At 38.3% G+C, this 24,843-nt stretch overlaps 1 long non-coding RNA gene across 2 annotated transcripts in view; it reads left to right on the forward strand.

Moving 5' to 3' along the window:
- The first annotated feature begins 2,780 nt into the window (after window positions 1-2,780).
- LOC140224643 (uncharacterized) overlaps window positions 2,781-24,843 on the forward strand; it is a 45,264-nt gene continuing 23,201 nt past the window's right edge. The window contains exons 1-2 of one of the 2 annotated variants that reach the window (XR_011899911.1): window positions 2,781-3,263; window positions 5,547-5,837. This is a non-coding gene — a long non-coding RNA (uncharacterized lncRNA). Of the gene's footprint in view, window positions 3,264-5,546; window positions 11,314-24,843 lie in introns of those variants that run through there. The other variant, XR_011899910.1, reaches the window with a different exon arrangement.

Raw genomic sequence — 24,843 nt, forward strand, 5'->3', positions numbered from 1 at the left:
GCTTCTCCTACTTCTGAGAACTGATTAAAAACTTAATTATGCTCCAGTTTTTTTCACTTCATAGCGACGCCGGTATTGTTCTAGTTGTGTATCTGTGCTCTGAACGATGCGTTTCCGCCCGTTTGAAGAATGGAACCAATAAAATTTAACTGCGCTCCTATGAGACACGCTGACACGCGAACATGAACGTGCCTATGTTGCGCAAAACGCATGCTTTCCTCCATTCCGATGTTGCCATCCATGATTCGACTGTTCTGCCGTGCTAAGGAAGAACGCCGTATGAACATTCGAGAGTTGCCAAATTTCCCCGAATAAAACCTTTAATTTTTAGGAAAGTTATGCATATTTTCCATATAAACTTTCAGATATTTTAGATTAAATTGCGTAAAAAATTGTGTGCAAATTTTGGAAACAAATAATCACAATTTTCTCAGTAAATTCGAATTTTATTGGAGGAAATTTGGCAACGTCTGAAGGCTCATACGGCGTTTTTCCTTAGCAGTGTACATTCACACGAGAGAATCGGACGGAATTTTTTTACTTGTCACTTCCTCGAAGGATAACCTAAGGGGTGCGGAAAATTCCCCTTGCGTGTCATTCACGTGAAATGAGGGGGGAGGGCGAGGGGGTCCTGTGAGAACGGGGAAAACTAGGGAAACTCTGTCGGATATTTTAGAAAGTTTCGTTTTTGTGTCGTTTTAATGGAGGAAAATGTCGATTTATTTCTGAGAAATAAAAAGTTTCGACCAAAATTTTGAGTCGTCCGGTGTCTAGCACCGACGAGAAAAGCTGCAGCTCTCGAAAACATTTTCTGCATTAATCAAGAGTGATTGTTTGAGTTTGTCAAAAACGGCGATTTACGCAAGTTTTGCCCTAATTTAATCATGAATACTTTCTGATTGCTCAACCACGAGATTATCCTAATTCTAGGTAATTTCAGATTTCATGGTGGTTTCTTGGAATCCTTCTTTATTTCAATTTAATTTATGTGGTTTACAAGTCGTTAGCGGATTATTGTTACTTAACAACAAAATTCAATCAAGGATAAAAAGTCATCGCGATGTCTCCAAAATTTACCAAAATCTTCATCATGAATCATCATACCTGCGGAATTTCCGTGTGAGGATTTTTGGAGCGCCTCTCAATTTTGTGACCGAGTTCTGAAATGAGGAACTGAAACTCTCGAAGCAACCGAGAGCTCTAGTTTCCGGGACGAGAACCTTCAACGGATGTTTGCCAATGAAACTGGTAACTCCCTAATTGGAGTTGGTGAGCATCCGATGACTTCGTGTCTTTAATAGGTTATTCCTTTCCGCGTGCTTTTGACTTTGACCGAAATTCTTCACGTCTCGGTTGGGTCAATATTATTCTTATTGGTAAAAGTTATAAAGAAATAATAAACGCCTCAAAAAATAGGACCTAAAGATCTCAGTAATACCATCTGCAATATAATGGACGATTTTTCAATCGATATTTTCCCATTTGAAGCTGTGGTAAAGAATCGACTTTTAAGGTGTTCGTTGCGAAAAACCTGTTTATCGATCTTTTTTCATAGGTTTAAATGACAGCTTGATCGATACGTCGCAAAGCAAGCCACGCCACTTGTCTATTGCCGTGATTCGTCGTTTCTCGCACAAAGGAACGTAACTTTATTCCAGGGTTGCAAAATTGACTCAAACAATTCCACTTTTCACGAGCATATCATTGTGCAATTTGTTCCCGAAATTTTTCAGATTTTCGCATGAGATCAGAAGAAAAATCTGTGAAATTTTCAATTAAAAATGCTAAGGATTCTCCTATAGTAAAAATGCAATTTTGGAGGGAAAATTTGGCAACATTGAAACGGAGTTACGTTCTTTCGCCTGGAGACGACGAATTTTACATTATATTTGGGCACACGAGGAAGATGAAAGGGGAATAAAAAGTTAAATGACTCGTATAAGCGTAACATGTTCTGAATTAAACACTACACGAGTTTAAAATTCTACGGACAAAATGAGTTGGTTTTCGAAGAGTTGACACAAATTGAACACAGTTGTTTGAACACTAGATGACCCTGCGCGCATGGAAATCCAAGTACTGCCCAGGAAAATGATGAAAAATCAAATTTCCTGCAGGCGTGAGACGGAAATCGAGAAAAATTCTTTCCAGCATTCATACTTTGCGCTTACAATGGGCGCATTAACGTCGAAGTTTACAGATAAAACACGCAATTATTAAGGGCACTGACGGGTAAAAGAACGGAAACAAAAGAAAAATTAAGGAAAATGGAGTTAATTCGATACTTTGTTGCAACAGAATTTCCTCTCCTTTTCCTCCTACAACGGGGAAAAGGGGCAAAACGGCATTTCTTTCCGCACATCCGCGCTGCGCTCCAAACAAAGAGTTTCTATTGATACAATAATGTATGCACATTCAGTTTTCCCTAGTGTAGTTTTCCTTCTAGACTCGAACTGCATTAAGCAGCTAGATTCTCAGCGGGAAAAAAATCTCAGGGGCGGAGATTTGCATGCCAGGGCACAGGCATAATTTTGGTGTCGTTATAATGGTTCCAGTTTATTTTACATTGCCCTTATATTGTAGGACAAATATTGTAATTTCTGTCTACTTATAGGAGATCAAAAAAGAGAAATTCTTTTTAAAAAAAGAAAAAAAAAGACTTCACGGTGTCAAAAAAATACACAAAGAAAATCAGAAGGCGTACTTTTTTACTCTTTTTCGTTATTTTTTTTAAATTCAAGGAATGAGCGAGTAATGTCAGAGCATATAAATTTATTAAACAATACATTTTCACGATCTCTTGGCCATTCCTCGTTTTAATTTCATCATTATGGTATTGAAGATTACAACGCTGTAGAGCTGCTCATTCAGACATGTCTATCACTAACTCTCTACTCTGCTTGCAATCAGCAATAAAAATTAATTACTAGATATACAATAGATAAAGCGAGTACAGTTTCGATCGATCAAGTCTGGTGATAACTCTATCCGTTTGTGACGTCAGATTCCGTATAAAAAGTCTCGTAAGCCTATTGTTTTTAAAATCTTTTACAACCACCCGTGATCAGGCTCAAATTGTTTCTGTCTGAAGTTTCTATCGGTTATACATACAGCGCAACGATTACTTCGCTTTACCTGTATAATTGCATTTCCTCTGTAGAGTGAAGTTTTACGAACGATTCTTGTGGAGTATGCCCCCAGCTTTTCATTAAATAGTAAACTTCCTACGCTCCTGCAACCACCGATTTATTTTGGCTGTTCAAGTGAGTTCTTAGGGTTTATTTTATGGCTAAATTGCCAGGCTACCGTGCAATTTTCATAGTGAGATTTATCTTTTAAAATAAAAATACATACAGTGCATACCGAAGGACCCCTAGTAAACCGTGAGTCAGTCTGGCGCCAGATTTATAATATTTCAGAGGTATGAGTCAGCCTGATGTGGCACTTCGATTTTACTTTAGCCACATTGATATGAGGCTGATACTAGCTTAATGCTAAATTGACCTTAGACTGATTTTTGGCTAGCGCCAACGTGATTTCTCACAGGTGGCTGTGGCAGGTTTACCTCCGTTCTGATGGAGGCCAGCATGACGTATTGCACCCTGCACTATTTCTACTTCAACTGAACCAAGCAGCGAGGACACAATCATTTTTTTAGGAGGAAGTTTTAGTTTGAGCTCAACAAGTCGTACATTTTTCAAATTTAATGTTGAGAAAACATATTTTTAATGTGGGAAAGGGGTTGACTTTGATGTGAGTTCCTCTGTCCAGAAAATCGCTGAAAAAAAAATAAGCTTAGCTCAAGCATGCTGATTCTTAAATTTGTCGCCAATAATTTTTTCATTTTGATTTAAACTTAATTTATCTTGATGAAAGAAAAATAATGCTCGAGTTAAGCAAAAAAAATAGCTTAAATGAAGCAGCAAAATTCTTGATTTAAGAAAAGCTACCTCTCGGCGGCAAATTTAAGTTTCTTTTTTTTTTCAGTGACATCCATCAAAGATACTGTAATGATAACGAAAAAACGCAATGTTTTACCATTTTTTCTTTTCGAACGCAGTGGTTAACATGCGTGCGAGTTTCTCTAATGGAGAATTTGCACGCAATTTTTTTATTGCTTCATCTGAAAGTGCCTAATGAGCTGAGTTCGCAATATTTTTCATAATTTTTTTCTGACATGGGAAATTGGAGAAAAATTGATTTAAAAGTGAGAAAATGTGCCGCCTTGTGACGTCATCTGGCGGCATTTCCCATTTAAACGCATGTATTTTAGCAGAATCGGTTATTTTGTCATATCTCCTCTAATAATTGCTCAATTTATGAATCAAGGGTATCTTCGTGTTCAGTTCACTCGGAGGATTCCACTTAAACAGGAAATTCATCAAATTTCAGACCCTTGCAAATTCTCCATTGATAATTGGTAGGCTGATGACAGCACAACGGCAAGGACTCATGGGCGAGTTCCTGAGAAAGTATAGCATCAATGACGAACGTGTGCAGGACCGAGCACATGGCAAGAATTCGAAACATGGATGAGGTCAAATACGGCTGCAGCAACCTCGGCGCCGGGGTCAAACGGCGCGGGACCTCAATCCATGTCCTGAATTCTCGCTGCATTTAATAAAGCGAGTACCTACGCTGAAACAATTACGAAAACCCTCGTTTTTCGCAACCGATTCCGTGATTAATCTCCGGATTCGTTGGTGGTTGGTAACGTGCATTTGAAATCAATGCTGAGTGCTTTAATTTCATGTAGGCTAAACTGGACCGCGTTAAGTAGAAATGAACCAAGCCACACCAGCTATTGCCAAATTTAATTGCACTGGAAAAAAAAAGAATCTTAAATTTGCCGCCAAGAAGTATTTCTTCTTAAATCAAGAATTTTGCTGGTTAATATAAGCTACTTTTTTGCTTAACCCAAGCATTATTTTTCTTGAATCAAGAAAAAGTCAGCTTAAAGCAAGATAAAGAAAATTCTTGGCGGCAAATTCAAGAATTATCATGCTTGATCCAAGCTACTTTTTTTTTCAGTGTGGGCAATTTAATATTTTACATGAAAACGGTTGTGCAGTTTTTGTGCAAAATTCAGTAAATTTTCTGTATAGTGCGAGGCAACTTTAAAAATTTTCATAGGAATCCGCACGAATGTTCTCTTGTAAAATATTAAATTGCCCAATTACATTTGGGAATATAGTTGATGTGGCTTGGTTCCTTTCTGCTAAACGTGGTACAATCCAGAGTCGTTTTTCGATGGTCCAACTACAAGAACGCATATCTCTTTTACGGTGTTTCAAAATTCCTGCTCCCATTTTATTTGATGGGAGAAAAACAAACCAACGCGCTATCGCTTGAAATTTTTGTAGATTATACTTTACACAGAAAATGAAAAATATGGAAGTTTTTGAGAAATATCGTGGAGTATTTTTCCGTTAAAAAAATTAAGTAAGTATGACAGGAAGTCTGCAACGTCGCAAACCAAGAAAAGCGTTTCATCATCGACATAAATAAGTATGAACCACTATTTTCCCCATGCTTGTAGCATGTAGGCACCTCTGCGGATGGACCAGGAATTCCTTTTCCGTGAAAAGTATACATACGCCAATTAGACAGATTCAATTTCAATAATTAGGAGCTACATTCTTGTGGTTCACCCATAAAATCACTGAGATGTCTACGGGGACAGGCCACAGTGGAATCAATGGCATGGATGAGATAGTTAATGTAATATCGTGGCATTAATGGAGGTAAGATGCAACCTGTTGCATGCGCCAACAGCCGTGAATACTTCATCAACGGAAATGTCCATCGATGGTGGAAAAAGACAGTTCTATAAATAGGTAGGTATGTAGTTTTGCAAAGCTTTCAAAGCATATCGACGGTGAAACTACCAAACCACGTATCTCGTTTGCGGTGTTTAAAAATCTCCGCTCACATTTTATTTTTTTGAAGTAGACCAAATCCATATCATTCCTTGAAATTTTCACAGAATTTTCTCCGCACGAAGAGGAAACAAGCAGGAAGCTCCAACGCATTGGCGTCGGAGAGCGGCTCTGGGGGCAGTAGTTGTAGTCAAGAATGAGGGCCTAGACACATTTTGTCATTGATGTACAATCCGACAACTGTCGATTCAATCAACGAAAACGATTCAAACTGTCGAATCGCCCCAATGGCCACGATAGTTGTTAGACGTTTACGGTTTCCCTGGTAACCTTTGTTTGCTATCAGCTGATATCAAGTAATATGACTAGGAAGCTCCAACCCAGTGGTTAAAGCTTCCTTAACCGCGAAAACTTTAAAATTCAAATTTTCAAATTTTGAACGTAAAGTACATTTTTTCCATCACGAGATAAAAGCACAAACAAGTTTTGAATTGTTGACTGTATCACCATGATTCCAAAAATACAATACACAACATAGCATTGACTAACAATAAAACAGTATGCAATAAAATAAAGTCATGACAAGGAACATAGCCGAAAATGGCGCCGATTCCCATCAACCAACGCGCGGTCTCTACAATGTAACATGCTGCATTGATACTCCCCAGCTGGGACCGTCCGGAATAGCAGCTCTAGTGCAAGCACCAGAGCCGCTAAAATCACGGAAATTTTCAAGACTGGACGTTAAGTAGCTTTTCATTTAAGAAATAAAGTATGACAGGAAGTCTGCGACGTCGCAAACCGAGATACGTGGTTTGGTAGTTTCACCGTCGATATGTCATGCGATTTTAATTTTAAATCACAGAAAATTAGTAAGTAGCTTTGGCTTAAAGTCAGACGGGTATATGGTTCAATCTATCACTGTTTTTCTCCGTTCAGTTGACATTTTCCTCGATTTAAAATGAGAGGTTTTCTTGATTAATAACTGCATATGATTCTACAATGAGTCCGGTAAAATTTGAAAAGTAAAAGTGTAAAAAACATTTCAATGAACTGCGCTGATTTTTTTTTGGTAGTCTCTGGGTGCATATCTTATGCATCTGCGGCGACAGCCAATCGTCATACAGTTGGATCTGATGGGCCAAGAGGTGCTGGTGATGAGGCAACGGCGGACCAATGAGGTGCGGCAGCCAATAAGGGTTGAGCGAAAAAGCACTGTTCTCACTGGATGGTGATTGGCTACTGCCAAACGTCTCCTTCTCTCTACATTTCTATTTCCTTTACAATAAATCATACATAAATTGCTTCAATTTCTACCTTAGAGTTTGCTTTTTTAATTTGTTGAGTTATAAACTTATGGATCAAGTTTACGTATTCAAGTATCGTAAGTTCTCATGTGTTCTTGCACTAGAAGACTTCAAATAATTGTGGTCTCCGTTTAAAAAATTATATCCACAAAAAAGCTGACGCTCTTTTACACCGTGAGAAGGATTAGATTATCTGATACGGACAACACAGCGTACTTAATTCGAGAGTAGCGGGTAATTAAGTTGTTGACATGACCTGACTCAAGTAACTAAAACATTAAAAATACGAAAATATTTGAATTCTGAGGTAAAGTTTGTTCTCGATTTCTTGGAAGTTTTGAATTCTGTCGGCGAGGGCAGACAGCTTTCGCGCAAATATTTCGACATTGGCGAGACGGGAAAATTCCTTGTTTTGGAATTTTAAGAACAGAAATTTCTCTACACGAGCATTAAAATGTCTCGAGACATTTAAAAGGGAAAAACGTAGGCAGGAAAAAAAAACCGTATTATCTTCCTGCACCCGACGGAAGACTTTTTATAAAAATGAAAATTGATAATAAAAAATAAAGTGCATGCGGAACATACCAGTAATATGGAGGGTTATCCAATTTTAATCCCATGGTAGGCGTAGATAAATAAACACACATTAATCCTTTACGACACACATCACAGCCACACATTTTCTCGAGTCATGTCGTCGAAAACGAGGATCACCACGAACTTTTTATTCTTAGAATAGGACGCGCAAAAATTGATAACACACACTTGTTGCTTAATTTACAAATTGATAAATTAAAAAGCGGCTCCTTCCACTATATTCCGATCGGGAAGCACTTTCGGGAGAACTGAGGTAGGACACTGAACTTTCGGCCGAAAAGCTGGAAGCGTGGGAAAAAGCGGTGTAAACACGCGAGAAGACGCGAATGAGAAGCGCGAATAAGAAGCGCGAATGGCGAGTTGCCGGGGCCGCCCAGTGGAGAATTTGGTCGGAGCGCAGGGGGATCACTGGGAAGACGTAACGAGCTTTTCGCGAAAGAGCTTCTGGCGGGACGGAAAACTGAAGCGTGTAAAAAAAAAAGAAAAAAGGAAGGAGGTGAAAAGAGTGATAACTGCGAGGACAAATCCTTCAAGACGGACACCCGACTACGCTCATCACGGTACACCACACTATACTGAGGAGCTGTTACACAATTTGAGCCGACAAACCGACCCAGCCACGCTCATTCCCATTCCTTTCCCTTTCTTTCAAACCATGCTCTTTCTCTCTTCCCGTCCTTCTCTCCCGCTCCTCGCGCTGGATCCCCTCCCCCTCACCCTCTCTCGCTCGCCCTCTCTCTTTCTTTCTCATTGACTCCCCGCGCTAGCGCCGGATCCAGACCACACTTTCAACTGAATAGACTCCAGTTCTTCCATTCTCCGCGCGAGTTTTTTTCAAGGTCACCGCGGTACTCCGCGTAATAAGACTTCACCTTTTGCCGTCATTACAATATGTTTCACGGCCTTCGTCGCCGTTCCTTAGGTCTCTACTGGCGTGTGGTCGCCTCCCAGTTGATTAAGTATTGATGTGACGTCTCCCAAAGGTCCGCTATTCTCTTTCGCGAGGGCCTGGGGTTTGCGGTGTAAACATTCCTCGCCCGTGGGAACCCGAGCACAAAGGCGACAGGAAAGCGAAAAACGCTTTTCCTCTCGCTCGGGTCGTCACGGCCTTTTTCGACCCGGGGTGCGGGGCCCTGATAGCCGGACAGCCGTTAATTAGCGAAGGTGAATCGCAACGCCCGGCGCGGTGACACAATTCGCTAAAAAGTGAGAGTCCCTCGCCTCACCTATAGTTCGCTAATCAGCGCCGGCCCGTAACCCAATTTTTACCTGCGACCTTTATTTTCGCCAACCCCCCCGCCACCCGCCGAACCTTGCTCCTTTCGATGCGCTCTTATTCGGCTATTATCCCGTTCCGTTCGAAAGGAGATCCAGCCTTCCCGTCGATCGAAAGTGGTTTCCCTCGGTGGCGCACAGTGGATCGAGTCAATAAAAAGGTCGGACAAAATTTGGCAACTTTAAACACGTATAACTCCCTTTTTACAAAACTTTGAGGTTGTGAAAGTGGTCTCATTGGTTTCCTCGTAGAATTTTCTTCTTGGAGCACTCCTTGAAATTTAAAATGTGACGAATTAAACATGAAAATTTGCAGTTTTAGTCAAAGATTTCAAGTCCGAACTCGCTAATTGACTCGATCCACTGTGCGGCGTACCGTGTTTTGCGATATATCGATTGATCTGCCGTTCAAACCTATAGAAAAGAATCGATAAACGGGGTGCTCGCAACAAACATAGTAACAATCGATTCTTTAGCATGGCTTCAATGGAGAAATATCGATAATCGATAATCGATCATTCATGCCTCGCCACTGGTTTCCCTGTCAGCACCAAATGATATCTCACCTGCGACTCTCGCACGTTGAACTCCGGATCCACCAGACAACTGATGGGCGTTGCTTCACCTTTTTTTCTTTTTTCTTTCTTTTTTTTTTTTTTAGATGTCAATAGCACGCAAACATAGGTTTTCTGCCATTCTGAGCGGGACAGTGCGCATTGTGAAACTAATCGGGCGCGCGTGTTGCGTCTAAACAATTGACCCAAATATCGGCCCCTCGAATCAGGTGGATAAAGGCCCTTTTACATCCTTAATTTCCTCACCTGACACAGGTAAAACAAACAAATCTAACTGTACCCGATTGTTCGCTCGCGGAATGTTATCATTGTCCCTTTACCTCTCTCACGGCGAAATTGCATTTGTTTACTTTTTCGCCATCAATGGTTTTCGCCTCTCTACACGATCGATACAAACTGCATTGTTTTGTGTGAATTTCCCTTTCATTTCTACACTTTATACGAATAGCATCGATGACTGGATCATGCAAAAACATGATGCTGGGCTTTTTGGCAAAAATTTTGCTCTTCATGATACAAAAAAGAATGAGGGCTGTATCCGTATTCCTGCTGTCGCTAATCGATGGTTAAACTGTAAAAATGCGTAATTCGGTTTGCGGCATTGCAGATTTCCTACACTGGGAAAATAAAAATACATTGGGCCTAGAGTATCCAGACTCTAAAAAACATTGACAAGAGAAAATACTCTTGATTCAATCGGATTTTTGCTTGAATCAAAACGAAATCCGCTTAAATTAAGAGGCTTGGTTCTTGATGTAAGCTAGACTCTGATTGAATCAAGAGTACTTTTTCTTGTCGATGTTTTTAAGAGTCTGGAATCTAGATCCAATGTGTTTTTTTCCAGTGTGTCATTCTTTATTTTCTACATGTACTGAACGTCATTTTTTAAAACGTTGGTGATTTTTCTTTTCTTCATATAGAATATATTCTGTGAAATCTTCAAGCCATGATGTTGGTTCGGTCTCTTTTTAGGAAATGAAACAAATGCGAGAGTTACAGAACACCGCAACCGAGATAAGCATTTCTACAGTTTGACCGTCGAAAATAGCATTTTTAAGAAAACAAGGTGATTGTATACATTTTTATGTTATCAACATCGATTGAAAGAATTGAGACGTGTGTAATAAAATGTATTGGCCACTGGAAAACCTTAAAAGTTTACCTAACAAATGCTCGAAAAAATTGGAGCTTTTAACCAGTCCCTTGCGGAAGAGGCAGCTCTTGAACATATGTAAACGCGGTTTACCGAATGTGGACTGTGGAGAGGGGACTCGAACGGATTAGTAGTTCCCCTTCAACTTTTAAGGTAGGCAACATTGGCTCCTACGTGGTCGAATAGTGGTATCAGCATGAAATGTTAAGCTTACTCGGAATACACACAAGACATAGATTTTTACCGGACGAGAAGAGGTGACTTTAACGCCTTGTCAGTTCGCCTTCAATTTTCGGCGTAGGCAACATGGGCTCCCATGGTTGAATAGTGGTATCATCGTGAAATGTCACACATGGATCACTCACTTGAAGTGACTTTAACGTTATATTCTGTAATTCTAATTCTGTACAATAAGAACTCTCACATTACCGAACAGTTGTATCGCCGAAAGGTGTATTGTATGTTTACGTTTGTATGATCTCCGTAAATTGGCAAGAATAATAAACTCAATTCTAACACGACAAGAACAGTAATTATTTTGGATATCAACTCTTTTTTTTGGTCTTTTATTTTTTATCATTTGGCACTTGAATTTTAAGACACCGCAATGGAGATATATGGTTTCGCATTTTGGCCATTGATATTGTGACTCTTAATTTCGTACCCTTTTCGTGAGCCATCATGTTGAAGTGACCGGTTGCGAGGCGTAGTAATCGACTTTTTCCCATTAGAAACTATGGTAAAGACTCGATTATTATGGTGATCGTTGAGAAAGCCCTGATAATCGATCCTTTTCCATAGATTTGAATGACAGAGTAGTCGATTCATCGCAAAGCACGCCTCGCCACTGAAAATGACGTCTTTTTTTTGCACGTAAAAAGATTGCTAATGATTCTTTTTTTTTTTTTTTTTTACTAATAAGACGAATTTTTTGTCTTAGCCGAGTTTTCATCTACATCGGTAGAAAATTTGGGCACTACTTCTCCGCCGTGCTAAGGAGAGGCGTCGTGTGAACAGTTGAACAATCGAGAGTTGCCAAATTTCCTTCAATAAAATGTTAATTTTTGAGGAAAGTTGTGAATATTTTTCCTATAAATTTCCAGAATCTTTAGATGAAATTGCGAACAAAATTATCTGAAAAATTGGAAGGAAAAGATTCATAGGTTTACCAGGGAGGTCGCGTTTTATCAAAGGTAATTTGGCAACGCCTGAAAGCTCATACGGCGTTCTTCCTTAGCACGGCAGCACTACTCTCTTTGGTAACAAGGCAGAGTTAGTGAGTTGGGGACTGGGTGGTCTAGAAGCTCGGAGAACGTCGCCCATGCAAAGTGGGAATTCGCTTAAAAATCGCAGATGCCCATAACAATGATTTCATGGATCGGAGGATAAGAGTGCGCAAGGATACGAGGTCTGGAACGATTAAGGAGTGTCTCCAGTCTCCCTGCTTGTGAAAGGGAAGCGTTCAGGGCCGTGTGAAAGTACGCATATGTGAATTTATTATTTTAATTCATTTGCAACTTAACGTTTGGCCCGTTCTTCACCGGGTCCGCGCAAATAGACTGCGGTCGCTCAGAGTGAGTCGGTCGTAGATTTTATTCGTTCCGACTCAATACCGTGCTGATGAAAATGGAGTTAAGTCTGAAAGGAATGTAATTAAAGTTACAGGAATCGGGCGCTGAGGGTAGTGCCAATCTTTTGTTTTAGGCTCAAAGGGACATAACTTCATTTTCGTGATTATAACATTTACTTAAATAATTTTAAACTAAAACTAAGTCATTTCGGTTTCAAATTTTCCTGAACCTCACTTATAATCAGCGAAATTTTCCGTTAGAAACCTCCAACAGATTTCCAGGAAAAATGCGAGGGGAAAAATTTCCAACGTTGAATACTTAACGTATCTCCGTTCAGAAGACGGCGAATCTTCTCACAGGCAATCGATGCATGTTATTTCAATGAGGCTTTTCTGCTGATTTAATTTAAGGGTCTGGATAGCCACTAACCCTTTTTTGTATTATTATTATTATCTTAATGAAACTGAACCCTGATAAAAATTGGCAGTAGAATCTGTGTTCCAAAATACCATAGACCTACAGCCGGCTGTAAGATTTCCAATAGCTTCTATAGTCGGCTACACAATTTCTTATCGCCTTTTATGGCCGCTGGCGATTAAGCAACAGCCAGGCAATAAAGTGTATGCTAATAGTAAAATAAGTGTATATAAACGCGAACTGTATGAAACGCGTCACTTCATTTTGCGGAATCATAGTTCTATTGAACTTCGCAAAATTAGATTAGCATTTTTCTTTGTTAATTTACTTAAAATATTTTCCAATCATTAACTGACCCAAGCATTCTAGTGTTGATATTTTTACTCACCTATGGACATTTTCATCTTAGGACGACTATTCTTACACCTGCTTCAGAAACCAATGATTTTATTACAAATATTATGCAGCAGAATTGAAGAACTACTTTTACACTATTATATTATACTTTTGACTTTTAAATGCTGAAACATTGTTTTCCAAACACACTGAAAGTATTTGATACGTGTTAAGAGTGGACAGTATTTATGGAGAAAAAAAATTTCTCACAATTTTGAGTAATCAAGTCAGTTTTATTTCGTTATGAAAGTAGTATTGTTGGAAAAAATGGAGTCGATTCCGTTCCACTAATCCAACTAGTTGAGCTCTTACATCGAATCAATATGAACGTTTTTCTCCTTTTTTAAATTTTATTAATAGTTTTCAAAAAATGTTGATAATCGTAACCAAAAGAGCGATAAAATATTATATCGAACCAAATAAGGCGAAGAAGAAGCATTCCATTCCTTCACTGGAAAAAAAGTATGGTAACATTTATTATGAGTCTACTCGATTTTTTACACAGCGATACTATTCGGTGAAAATAACCGACATCATAGTAGTATTCACCGGAATTCTAGTAATTCTTACCATAATATGGTAAATGCAACCATAGAGTCTAGTGTTCATTAAATACTCATATCACTGTGTCAGAGTATGGTAAAATCAACCATATTTTTCTTCAGTGTGATCGCAACTGCGTTGACCAAAGAGACGATTCAAAAGTGCTCTCACACTGGAAAAAAACACACACATTAGATCTAGAGTCCAGACTCTTAAAAACATCGACAAGAAAAAATACTCTTGTTTCAATCAGATTTAAGCTTAAATCAAGAGCCAAGACTCTTAATTTGAGCGGATTTCCTTTTGATTTAAGCTTAAATTTGATTGAAATAAGAGTATTTTTCTTGTCAATGTTTTCAGGAGTCTAGACTCTAGATCCAATGTGTTTTTTTCCCAGTGCAGACGTAGTGGAACTTTGAAGGAAAAACGCGAAATTATTATTCAGTAAAACAACGTCAAAACGTCACTGCTCTTTTACATCCGTCGGCAAGAATGGGGCTTCAAAACAACGGAGGGCTAGCTGTGCATTTATTTTCGAGTCACGGCCGAGGAGAGAGGTTAGGAGGCTGGATGCTAACCGGATAACCGCTAAATAGTGATTGGTAAATATGCACTGTTTCGTTTCACCTTCACAATCACCAGAAAGAGGCCTGGGAAGGGTTAAGTGTTTAACAGACCCGTCTGGTGATTCAGATTTTCTTACTCACGGTCCCTCATCTCCTTCGATCATTTCTATCATCCTCTCATCAGCGAATGACTCCTATTCTCCATTCTGTGGGCTCTCTTATTTTATTTTCTTTATACAAGGTATAAATACCGCATCTTCGTTCAATCTTCCCCGTTCTTCTTTCATGCCGCGCTGTCTGAGTTTTTTTACCCGCTCCAGCCGACTCTCCCTTACTTTGCTTTCGTGGTGACTCTTTTGTATTGTTCCTCCGAGAACCGTGCTTTTATTAATTAATTTTAGTGTAAACATATGATGGTGTCGGTCGGAGAACCGATTTGGGTACATGAAGCCTTCATGATGGTGGTTTTTCTACTGTTTAAATTCAAAGCCCAGTAGTCCGATGGTAGAAGATTTTAATAAATTCATGTTTTTTTTCCGACCAGTTTCACAAGTTTACTGGTTTCGAAGCTGAAAATGATTGCCGTCAAGTGACATAGAGCTCCTTTAATAAAAAAAATCAAAATTTATTGTATTTTCGTTTGACTCCATAGAAGTTCAATCAAATCAACCGAACTTCAGACGTGTGACCCAAACTTTCGGACCTCAAATTTTCGGACGCACAAGCCGAAAAACTTTAGAGATCCAAATAACCTGAACCACGGGTCTCAGTCTCACCCACATAGCTTTTCCTTCGCGAGCCGAAAAACCTTTGAGACCCAAATAACCTAAACCTCGGGTCTCAGTCTCACCCACATAACTTTTCCTTCCGCGAACTCTTATTTCCTTTTTGAGAAAAGTTTGCTATAGACCGATTTGTTGGAACGCACCTTAACTTTCAAAGCATTCTCTAAAAATGTGAACATGGCAGCAGATCGATTCTCTGTGGCTCTTGTGCAACGGGATGGATGCGTAAATTGTGCGGTTGCGCTCGGAGAACGAAGCGTTACGAAAAAGGTCTATCGACTATTGCAAAGGCTTTTATGAAGGAGGTAAGCTTCGAAACTGGAGCAGCACTACCTTCACGCCGCGCCGGCGCGGCGCGCAGCTCCACTCGCGTTTGGACGCATTTATGCCAAAAGGAACTATGTGCATTGAGATATGGGCCCTGGGATCCATAAGAATACATGAATTACAGAGCTCATGTTCGAGGGCGCATATTTCCTTTTGATTAAAGTAGGTTCCTTTGCTCATCGCGCCGAGTGAGCCTGGAATTTATTCAATGAGCCTAGATTCGTTGAGGATGATTTTACGACGAACGACAAGCCAGTCGGAGCAATTTAATTGATCCATTGAACCGAGATGAGGAATTTTCTAGATTTTTTTTTCTCCGCTCCCCTTCACGTTGACTTCAGCAACTGATCGAGGACCAGATGAGGTATGTCGAATTTTTCAATAAAGGGTTTCTGAACACACGGTTAAAAAAATTTAAGTTCATAAGGAGGGTCAAAGTTTTCGGTCATATGGATCAAACGTAATTGCAGTAATAATTATAAAGATAGCCAATACTTGCATACCTTATTGAACGTCGCTTATCTAGAGTGATGTGTAGTGAAGTTTAAAGTTTAAAATTCATTGAACTAGGCCTGATCGGGAACTTAAGTCTGGGACGTACCTATTTTGTCGAAGCTTTTCTCACTTTAATGCATCGTCAGGACATCCAGAACAACGTAAAAAACTGGAGGCTCAATAGGGCCTTGGTTATCAATTTTAAACTTCAAACGATGGCTTTATCAAACCATCTCCACCTCCACAATGATGCCTGGTGATCTGTGTGTGCCTTTAGGCGAGGGATAAAATGAAATAACTAGACCACAACTTGGAATGGTCAATTTTTAAGTATTTCGCGCAAAAAGAAATTTTTTTAAAAAAAAGTTGACCCCCTAACAGCAAGAAAAAGTTTACAGGCGAAAAAGAGTGAATTTGAATTTGAGAAAATTTCAGCTTGATACTTGGACTCAATGCACTCAAAAGAAATAAGTGGTTTTCAGCGTCAAAAGTTGAAAATCGATATTTTAAACCTAACTCGAGGTTTTTCCTCCCTAAACAATTTTAGTTTCCACCATAAGGCAAATTTTGCCAAACTCCGTCACGCTTAATTTTAAAGCTCCAATTTTTCACATACATCACTTTTCCTCATTTTTTGTCTACTAAGCGGAACGGAAGTGAAGTGAAGTTTCCTCGTAATTTCTAAATCGCGGCCTTGGAACTGAAACTCATTGCCATTCTGGACTGGACTCGAAGCACTCGAATATTTAAGAATGTTTTCAGTGGCCCAGTTACCTTTGAGAGCGGGACCTTGAGCTCACCACTTCTCTTTTCTAGGCCTATTATATAATAGCGCATGTGTTTTAGTTAAATCATTTCAAATTCTAGCTTTCAAAGATTTATTGCGTCTGTTTCACTCTCGAGTGTATCTGCGTAATGGTGTCTGTCTCAACGCGCACTCCATTATAAATCGCACGGCTGGAAGTTGTGAGCGATGGAAAGCGAACCTTGCATTTTCGCAATAATGCTCAAAATCAGCATTCAGGTGTATTGTTTAACCACATAGGAACATCGCTCTATATCAGTCGTCCATTGAGGTATAGGAAATATAAATTAAAAAAAGCATTTTACAATTCTTCTACGCTTGATGTGAAAGTGAATTATTATCAGGGTAAGCTCTTGTTGCATCCATTTTTTTAGGTATGTTGCGTGTCACAAACGTACTGACTTCATAAGAAAGGTGCCGCAAGTGTATTGAAATGTTGCGATGAAAGTGTTTTTTACTCTACATGACGGAGTTAACCGAACGGATCTAAGCAGATCCAGCTACAACATACTTTGCCATATTTCCACTCATGTTTTAATTCTGTAACAGAAAGCTAAGCAACACTCTGACTTGCAATTTTGTAATGACATTCTTCTCCTAAAAAGGATTCATAATAACTTTCAAGATAGTGTATGTCTCAGTTTTTTTTGTCACAAGATAGGTGCCACAGGACAGGAAATTAGGAACCGTGATTTGTTAGGCTAATTTAACTACATTTTGCAATTAGGAACTGAAATTTCTGGCTAAGTTTAAAAACAACGTGCGCACCATTGGTTTCCCTACAGACATGTGCGGTTTTACGGATAAACCAGAAATTGTGATTCCTAATTGCAAAATATAGTCAAATTCTAGTTGAATTCATCCCTTTAAAAGTTGTTATTGCGACACGCTGAAAATGTCAAATGGAACAAAAAATAATTTTGTATAATTTTACTATGCGTGCGTTTGCTCTTGCTTTATTCCATATAACAACGGATGAGGTGGAACTTTTTTAAAGCGATCGGTATTTCTCTCCGGAAGCACTTCAAAACATCATAAACCTTTCCTCAACTCTGTAGAAAAGCTGCTTCATCGATACAGGGACTCTAGACACAATACAATAAAGGCAATGTCAGGCCGAAGGCAATAGCGTTGCAGTTTCAATGAGCTTACGTAATCCACATCTAAAACAGTGTATCCAGCGGCTACTGTTATTGAGTATTGACCGACGCGACGTTTGAGATATTTTTTGCCTGCTCCTGTGTTTTTTCAATCACAGATCAAGCGATGAAAAAATGACATTGAATTTCCTTACTAATCCATCTCGCTCTTTTCTCGGAGCTTTTTCTTCGCTTAATTGCTTTCACTCTCTTTTAAGTAGAGCAAACGCAAGGAAGTGTTTATGAGTGTTACGTTTCTGCGGTTATGTTTTTGTCTCCGCGGCGTCGTAAAGGTCAATCGGAGGAAGTTGCGAAAATGGATTCAATGAAAGGATTTTCATCATTATCCTCTCTTGAATACCTGACCGTCTGCAATTTAAATTTAGTAAGTGCTCACTTTGATCTCGCGTTTTTTTATTGAGCCATAAAAATATAACTCGACCGAACGTCTAATTGAGCATGCTCTCTAAGATATTTGTAACAGCCTACATGCTCTAGAACGGGTATGAATTCATGTAGGTTTTATTTGAGGCTACATGAATCTTTTATAAAGTCAATGGCCTTTCTATTCTCCTTTCCCTCACTTCATTCGTTTCGTTTTTACCATACTTTAAACGAGGTAATTTTTTTTCTCTTTAATTCAGATGGGAGAGGCTAATTGCATCCATATTTATTCTTCTTCTCATTCACTTCAAACAATAAAAAAGATGTAAGTACTGACAGCCAGGTGAGTCACTCAATATGTGGGTGTTCGGATTGGTACCTAAAGTTTCACCAAATCTGCGTGGCGGATTGACAAATTAACTTATTTTATGCAGAAACAGATATCAACCATACAATATTTTACATAATTTGAGCACGTGCTTGCTTGAGCAATTATATCCACGAATGCATATATCCCTCAATTACAATATTACAATCGATGTCTTATTGTTATAGACCTCAAACCCTCCTCATCAAATGTGGAGAATGGGCAGATAGCCTGCTTAATGCACGAAACCACACATAATACATGAAGAAATTGCTTTTCCGATCACGGAAAAAAAAGAGGCAGGGGTTAAGTCCCAACTGTTGGATGATACGGACATTCCCAATTAATTGTGGTAGGTTGGCAACTGCGCTCTGATATCGAACAGACGTGTCTAACTCAGCTCCCAGTTTTTAACCTAAAACAAAGCAAAATACCAAACAGAACCTGTTCTGTTTGGTATCAATCTCCTCAGTTCTCCACCCTTTTCATCCCTGATAAGTTTTTCTTGACCCCTGAGACCCTTAAAGACTTTAATAAGTGTTTCCGTGAGTGAAGTGTAGTGGGTGGAAGTGTTGCGCAATGTAAAAAGTTGCCAATTCTACCCACTCGCTGACCGAATTTTTCAAAATCGCGCATGCGCGATGGAGAGAACTCACGGCAACACTGCATAGATAAAAATCTAAAACATCTGATGCATACTCGGATAAGAATCCTTCATCAAAAACCAAGCTTCCAATAATCAAACTCATCATTTTCAACAACTGTGACGTCACAACGAACTCCGGAACTCTTATCACTTTACTCTATCACTTGACCAGCATCGCGACCGTCGCGCCACCAATCGCGTGCGCCAAAACGCGCAACGCGCATCTCTCACTTTCACCTTACGCCACGCACCACACACGTTCTCGAACGAAATGAAGGAATGCATAATCCATAAACGCATAAACTGCAGAATCTGCAAATGCGTTAGACATGGAACAACGGACTGCTTCAAAGAAACCTGCTACAAAGAAAAAATCTCACTGGTCGACTGTGAAAGAAATACCCAACTACGACAAATCCGAATGGCACAATCAAACGTAGAAAAAGGACTACTCTACGACGCTCCCTCATCTAGCGAAAAAACACCAATCGAGATCATGAGAGATCAACTCGAAAAGGTAGAAAACGCCCTTGAAACCAACAACACCAAAATTCAATCAGAGATCATATCGGACTCTGAAAGGAGACAATTGAAAGGAAGCTATTGAAATCGGTAAGAAATCACAAGAAACCCTCCTGAAGAACATCAAGGATCTTGAAAACACTCCAATCAACACCAACACCGAAAATAACACCGAATCCCTCAAACAAACAAGAAGATCAACAACAATCCGTAATCATAATGAAAATCTAAACACCAAATTAGCACAACTCATTCATGAATCAAACACGAACAGAGAACTAATTCAAGAATACCAAATAAGAATTAACTCAAAAATGGAGAAATTGGACGGAGACACACTAACCGAAGAAGAAAACAAGCAAATTATCTCAGAAATAGAGGACCTAAACGGGATATTAGAAGATAAACAATCCAAGCAAATCACTCTAGATGACCAAATAACAGACATTAAAGATGAAATACTTCGCAAAGAAATACTAACCATAAGTCTCGAAATGGCCAAAACATCGGACGCAACAAAAGATAAGAACCTAAATGAAAAAATGAAAGAAGAACTATTCTCTAAACTCAAGATATTAGAAGAAAAGAAAGAAGCGCTAACTCAAAAGTTATCGAGTTTCAATCCAGCAATTGCAAATCAATTTCGAACTTCAACCCCGACAGCACAAGTTGAAATCATGGATTTGAAATAGAGGAACCATCGAGGAAGAGAGCAGCATCAAACTCTGAACTCAATAAATCAATGAGCGACTCGGATATTCCGAAGACTTTGAAGAAATTGAAGGACGGAACAATGAAAACATTTCTACAGAAGACCCCAAAAACTATACAGAAAGAAGACAACGATGGATTCACAGAAGTCACCTACAAAAGAAACAACTCTCAAACCAGAAAACTTAGTAACACGAAAATTCCAAAGAAAACCAAAAACAACCCCCGTCAAGAAGAACTCCAAGTAAACTCACCAAATATCTCAAACACCTCAAATTATCAACAACAAACTCAACAAACAAAACATACCAATACCCACAACCAACCAAAAAACCAAAACTCAAGAACAACAGAACGACCAGAAATTGATAAAACATGGACGACTTCAAAAAAGATCACACACAAATCTTTGACAAACTGAATCTATCGAAACAAGATTTTGAAACCATAATAAACTACTATCTAAATCATCAAGAAACACATCATCAAAATAATGAATCTGAACAAAATATCATCAAAGAGATTCAAACAATCAAAACAAATAACGCAAACACACAAGAAAAAATAGATAAAACTTTAAAACATCTAGAAGAAGTAAAGAACATAATAACAAACAGTACACAAAAAATGGAGAAAAGATTAAATGAGGTAGATCGAACAGTTCAATCATTAGAAAAAAGCCAAAAATCTGAAGAAAACAAAGAAAAAACATCCTGGAGCAACATAGTCAAAAAGCAAGAACACGCCTCACTAATCGCAGCAAAAAATCCTGACGGTTTTAACATCATTCTGCAAACACTAACGGAAATAACAGAAGAACCAATAGCAGTCCAAAAACTCATCGACATAATCGGAGAAATAGCGCGAAAATTTAACACTAAACTATTAAACACTCAAATCTTAGAAAACAGAAAAGGTGTCAACATAAAAGGTTTCTCAAAAAACTTAGAGATAATTAAAGAAGAATGGTCCCGAGAAATTAAAAAATTTACGAACACAGAAGAAATCAAGATACACGCGAAAAGCCCATCAGAAGTCATGAGAGCCTCAGGACTTAAAAGCGACGTTTCAGATGAACAAATTTACAGTTTAATTACTGACAACTTAAACGATCCTAACATAACCAAAGAAAAAGTAAAACAAAAAGCAAAAATATTCCGTAAGTCAACATACTATACAAACAAAAATCGTATGATGGTTTATCTTAGAGTAGAATCACCACTATTAGAGAAGATCACGAAACAATGCGACTTCTACTCACCAAGCGGTACTTGGGGAACAATCAGAATCTTACCAATCATTTATATATCACAATGCCCAAAATGCTACCAATTCGGGCATGGTCCATTAAAATGCGAGAACGGAAATATCTGTAGAAGATGTGGATCCAAGGAACACCTATATAAAGATTGCAAAGAAAAAAATAAATTTTGCATCAATTGCAAAAGTAAAGGCAACGGACAGGCAAACAACCACAATTGCACAGACAAAGTCTGTCCAATTAGACAGGAAATGTATGAGAGAGAATCTAGAAGATGCAAAAACCAAGCCAATCCACAAGTTTTTCAAAACATGATGGCAGAATACTACTCGAACAGTACACAATCCAACAATAACAACTATGAATAGTCAACACAGAAACCAAAAACCAGAAACCACACAAACAAAAAACCTTGACCGAAACATAAGAAACTTAAATAGATTTTCACCACTACAGCAATCTCACAATCTAAAAGAAGACAACACAGAAAACTCAAACAAACAAAAAACAGCAGATGAACTGAAATGCCAACATTACACAACAATATCTAAATGCACATTCTGCTACAAGTTTCCGTTTTACGAAAATATTTTGAACATATACTGTCTCCACCAAAAAGTCAACTTCAGATGCAACTATTGTAAAGATAAAAACCTACCAACACTCATCACCAAAATAGATGGCATAAAATATGACGTTTATCCCAAAATGCCTTATGTACTCAAAAAATCAACAATATCAACAAGAGAAATAAATCCAGAAGAGACCAACAACCCAGATAATACACCGCTAAAAGAATCAGAAACGAAGAAGAAATACAATATAAAATATAACCCAACAAAACAACTATTCGAAAAAATCGAACAAGAAAAATCAGCAGAAATAATCGTAAATAAAGAAGACTTTATAGAAAAACAACATAAACATTCAGGATTAACAGAACAATCAGTCAAAAAAGATAAAGAGCAAAAAAGCACTAAACAAATTAAAAACAATAAACCAGATAAAAATAATTCGGAGTATACATTCACAGCAATTATTGGTAATTTAAATGAAATGACAACAGCACACGACCTAATATATGACATCAGCAACCTCAAAAAAGCAGGCATACAAATCTTCACGGAACCTAACAAAAATAGAGCCCAAAAAGATGGATTTTTCATAGATAAACAGAACAGAACAGCAGTCAAGACAAACAAAAATCTAACAGGACAAACATACGACTGGGAAAAACACAAGCATTTCATCAGCTTTAAATGGCACAATATTACAATAATCGGCTGCTATCTTTCACCCAATGATGCAACAGAAATCTTAGAAGAACAATTAGAAGAATTATCCCTCAAAATACATCAAACACCAGGAGAGAAAATCATAACCGGAGACCTCAACTGCAGATCTCCTTTATGGGGCGACAAAGAATTAAATACCAGAGGAAGAATATTAGAATCGTGGCTTTCAGCAATGGATCTAGTAACATGCAATCAAACAACAACATATACACCAACTTTCATCAACGCAAGGGGCGACTCAGTACCTGATATAGTCATATGTTCACCCGAAACAGAATCAAAACTAAAAATGCAAATAATAGAAGACATCAATTTAAGCGATCACCGATGTTTCACATTAGAATACAATCCACAACTCAAAACTAAAAATAAATCAGATCAAAAAATCAACAAATGGATCCTCGATCCCAAAAAATACCCAGATTTCTCAAAAAAATGTAAAGAACTAACAATACAACATCTAGAAAAAAATACATTATCACCACTGACTTGCGAAAAAATTATAATAGAAGCAGCAAACAAAACATTCAAATACCAAAATGCAAACCATAAAATCAACCCATACTGGTGGAATTCAGAAATTAAACAAACTAAGAAAAAATGCTTAAAAGCCCAGAGAAAGCTTATACGAGAAAGGAAAAAAGAACAAACTGAAAAAGAAACTTTCCAAGAATACCAAGAACTAAAGAAGAAACTCAAACATCAAATAACAAAATCCAAACAAGAAAAATGGACTGAAATAATAAAAGAACTGGATAACGACATATGGGGCAAGGCATACAAGATTTTTAGAAATAAACTGAAAAATCCACCAACACACGACACCAATACTCTGACTAAAAAAGAATTACTAGAAACAATAGAGAAATTATTCCCTGACCATGGCTACATACAATGGAAACGTACAAGAATACCCGAAGCAGAAATACCTCTAATAACAGACGAAGAATTACACCTGGCAATCAAAAGACAAAAGAGCTACAAAGCCCCTGGTCCAGACAACATAATCCCAATATTAAGCAAAATATACATAAATAGTAACTTCAAACCTTACAAAGATATGCTGAACTCACTTCTGAAAAAATGTGATTTTCCAGACTCCTGGAAAACTGCCCGACTAGCATTATTACCGAAACAATCCAAGAAAACTAACACTCCCAAAGCATATCGACCAATATGCATGCTAAATTCGATGTCTAAAATTTACGAATTCATACTAAACAAAAGACTCATACAATCATTCACCCCAAATACCGCACAATTCGGATTCAGGAACGGCAAAAACACATGTGATGCAATTCTCAAGATCAAAAAAATTTACGAACATCATACAAAAAACAGTAACACTCAAAGACGACTATTACTCCTACTCAATCTTGACATAAAAAACGCATTCAATTCAGTAAGCTGGACAGACATAATAGAGACCATGTATAAAAGAAACATCCCACCATACCTCATAGAAACCATGAAATCTTACCTAACGAACCGATACCTAACTTTCCCAGACTTTATAATAAAATTGAATTCAGGCGCAGCACAAGGAGGATGTCTATCACCGACAATTTGGATAATGATCTTTGACGAAATTTTGAATCTAAATACAACACCAAACACATTAAAGCAAGCATATGCTGACGATACATTATTGATGATCACAGGCATTAACGAAGACGAAATAAAAACAAAAACAAAACAAATCACCATGCAGATAAAAGAGAAATTGCGAGAGAAAAAATTACTCACCGAAGATACTAAGACTGAAGCAATACTTCTTCATGGACCGAGAAAAGCAGAAAACATCGAAGTAACAATAGGAGAAGCGCA

Source organism: Bemisia tabaci, chromosome 5, assembly GCF_918797505.1.
Source record: "Bemisia tabaci chromosome 5, PGI_BMITA_v3".
NCBI classification, from domain to species: domain Eukaryota; kingdom Metazoa; phylum Arthropoda; class Insecta; order Hemiptera; family Aleyrodidae; genus Bemisia; species Bemisia tabaci.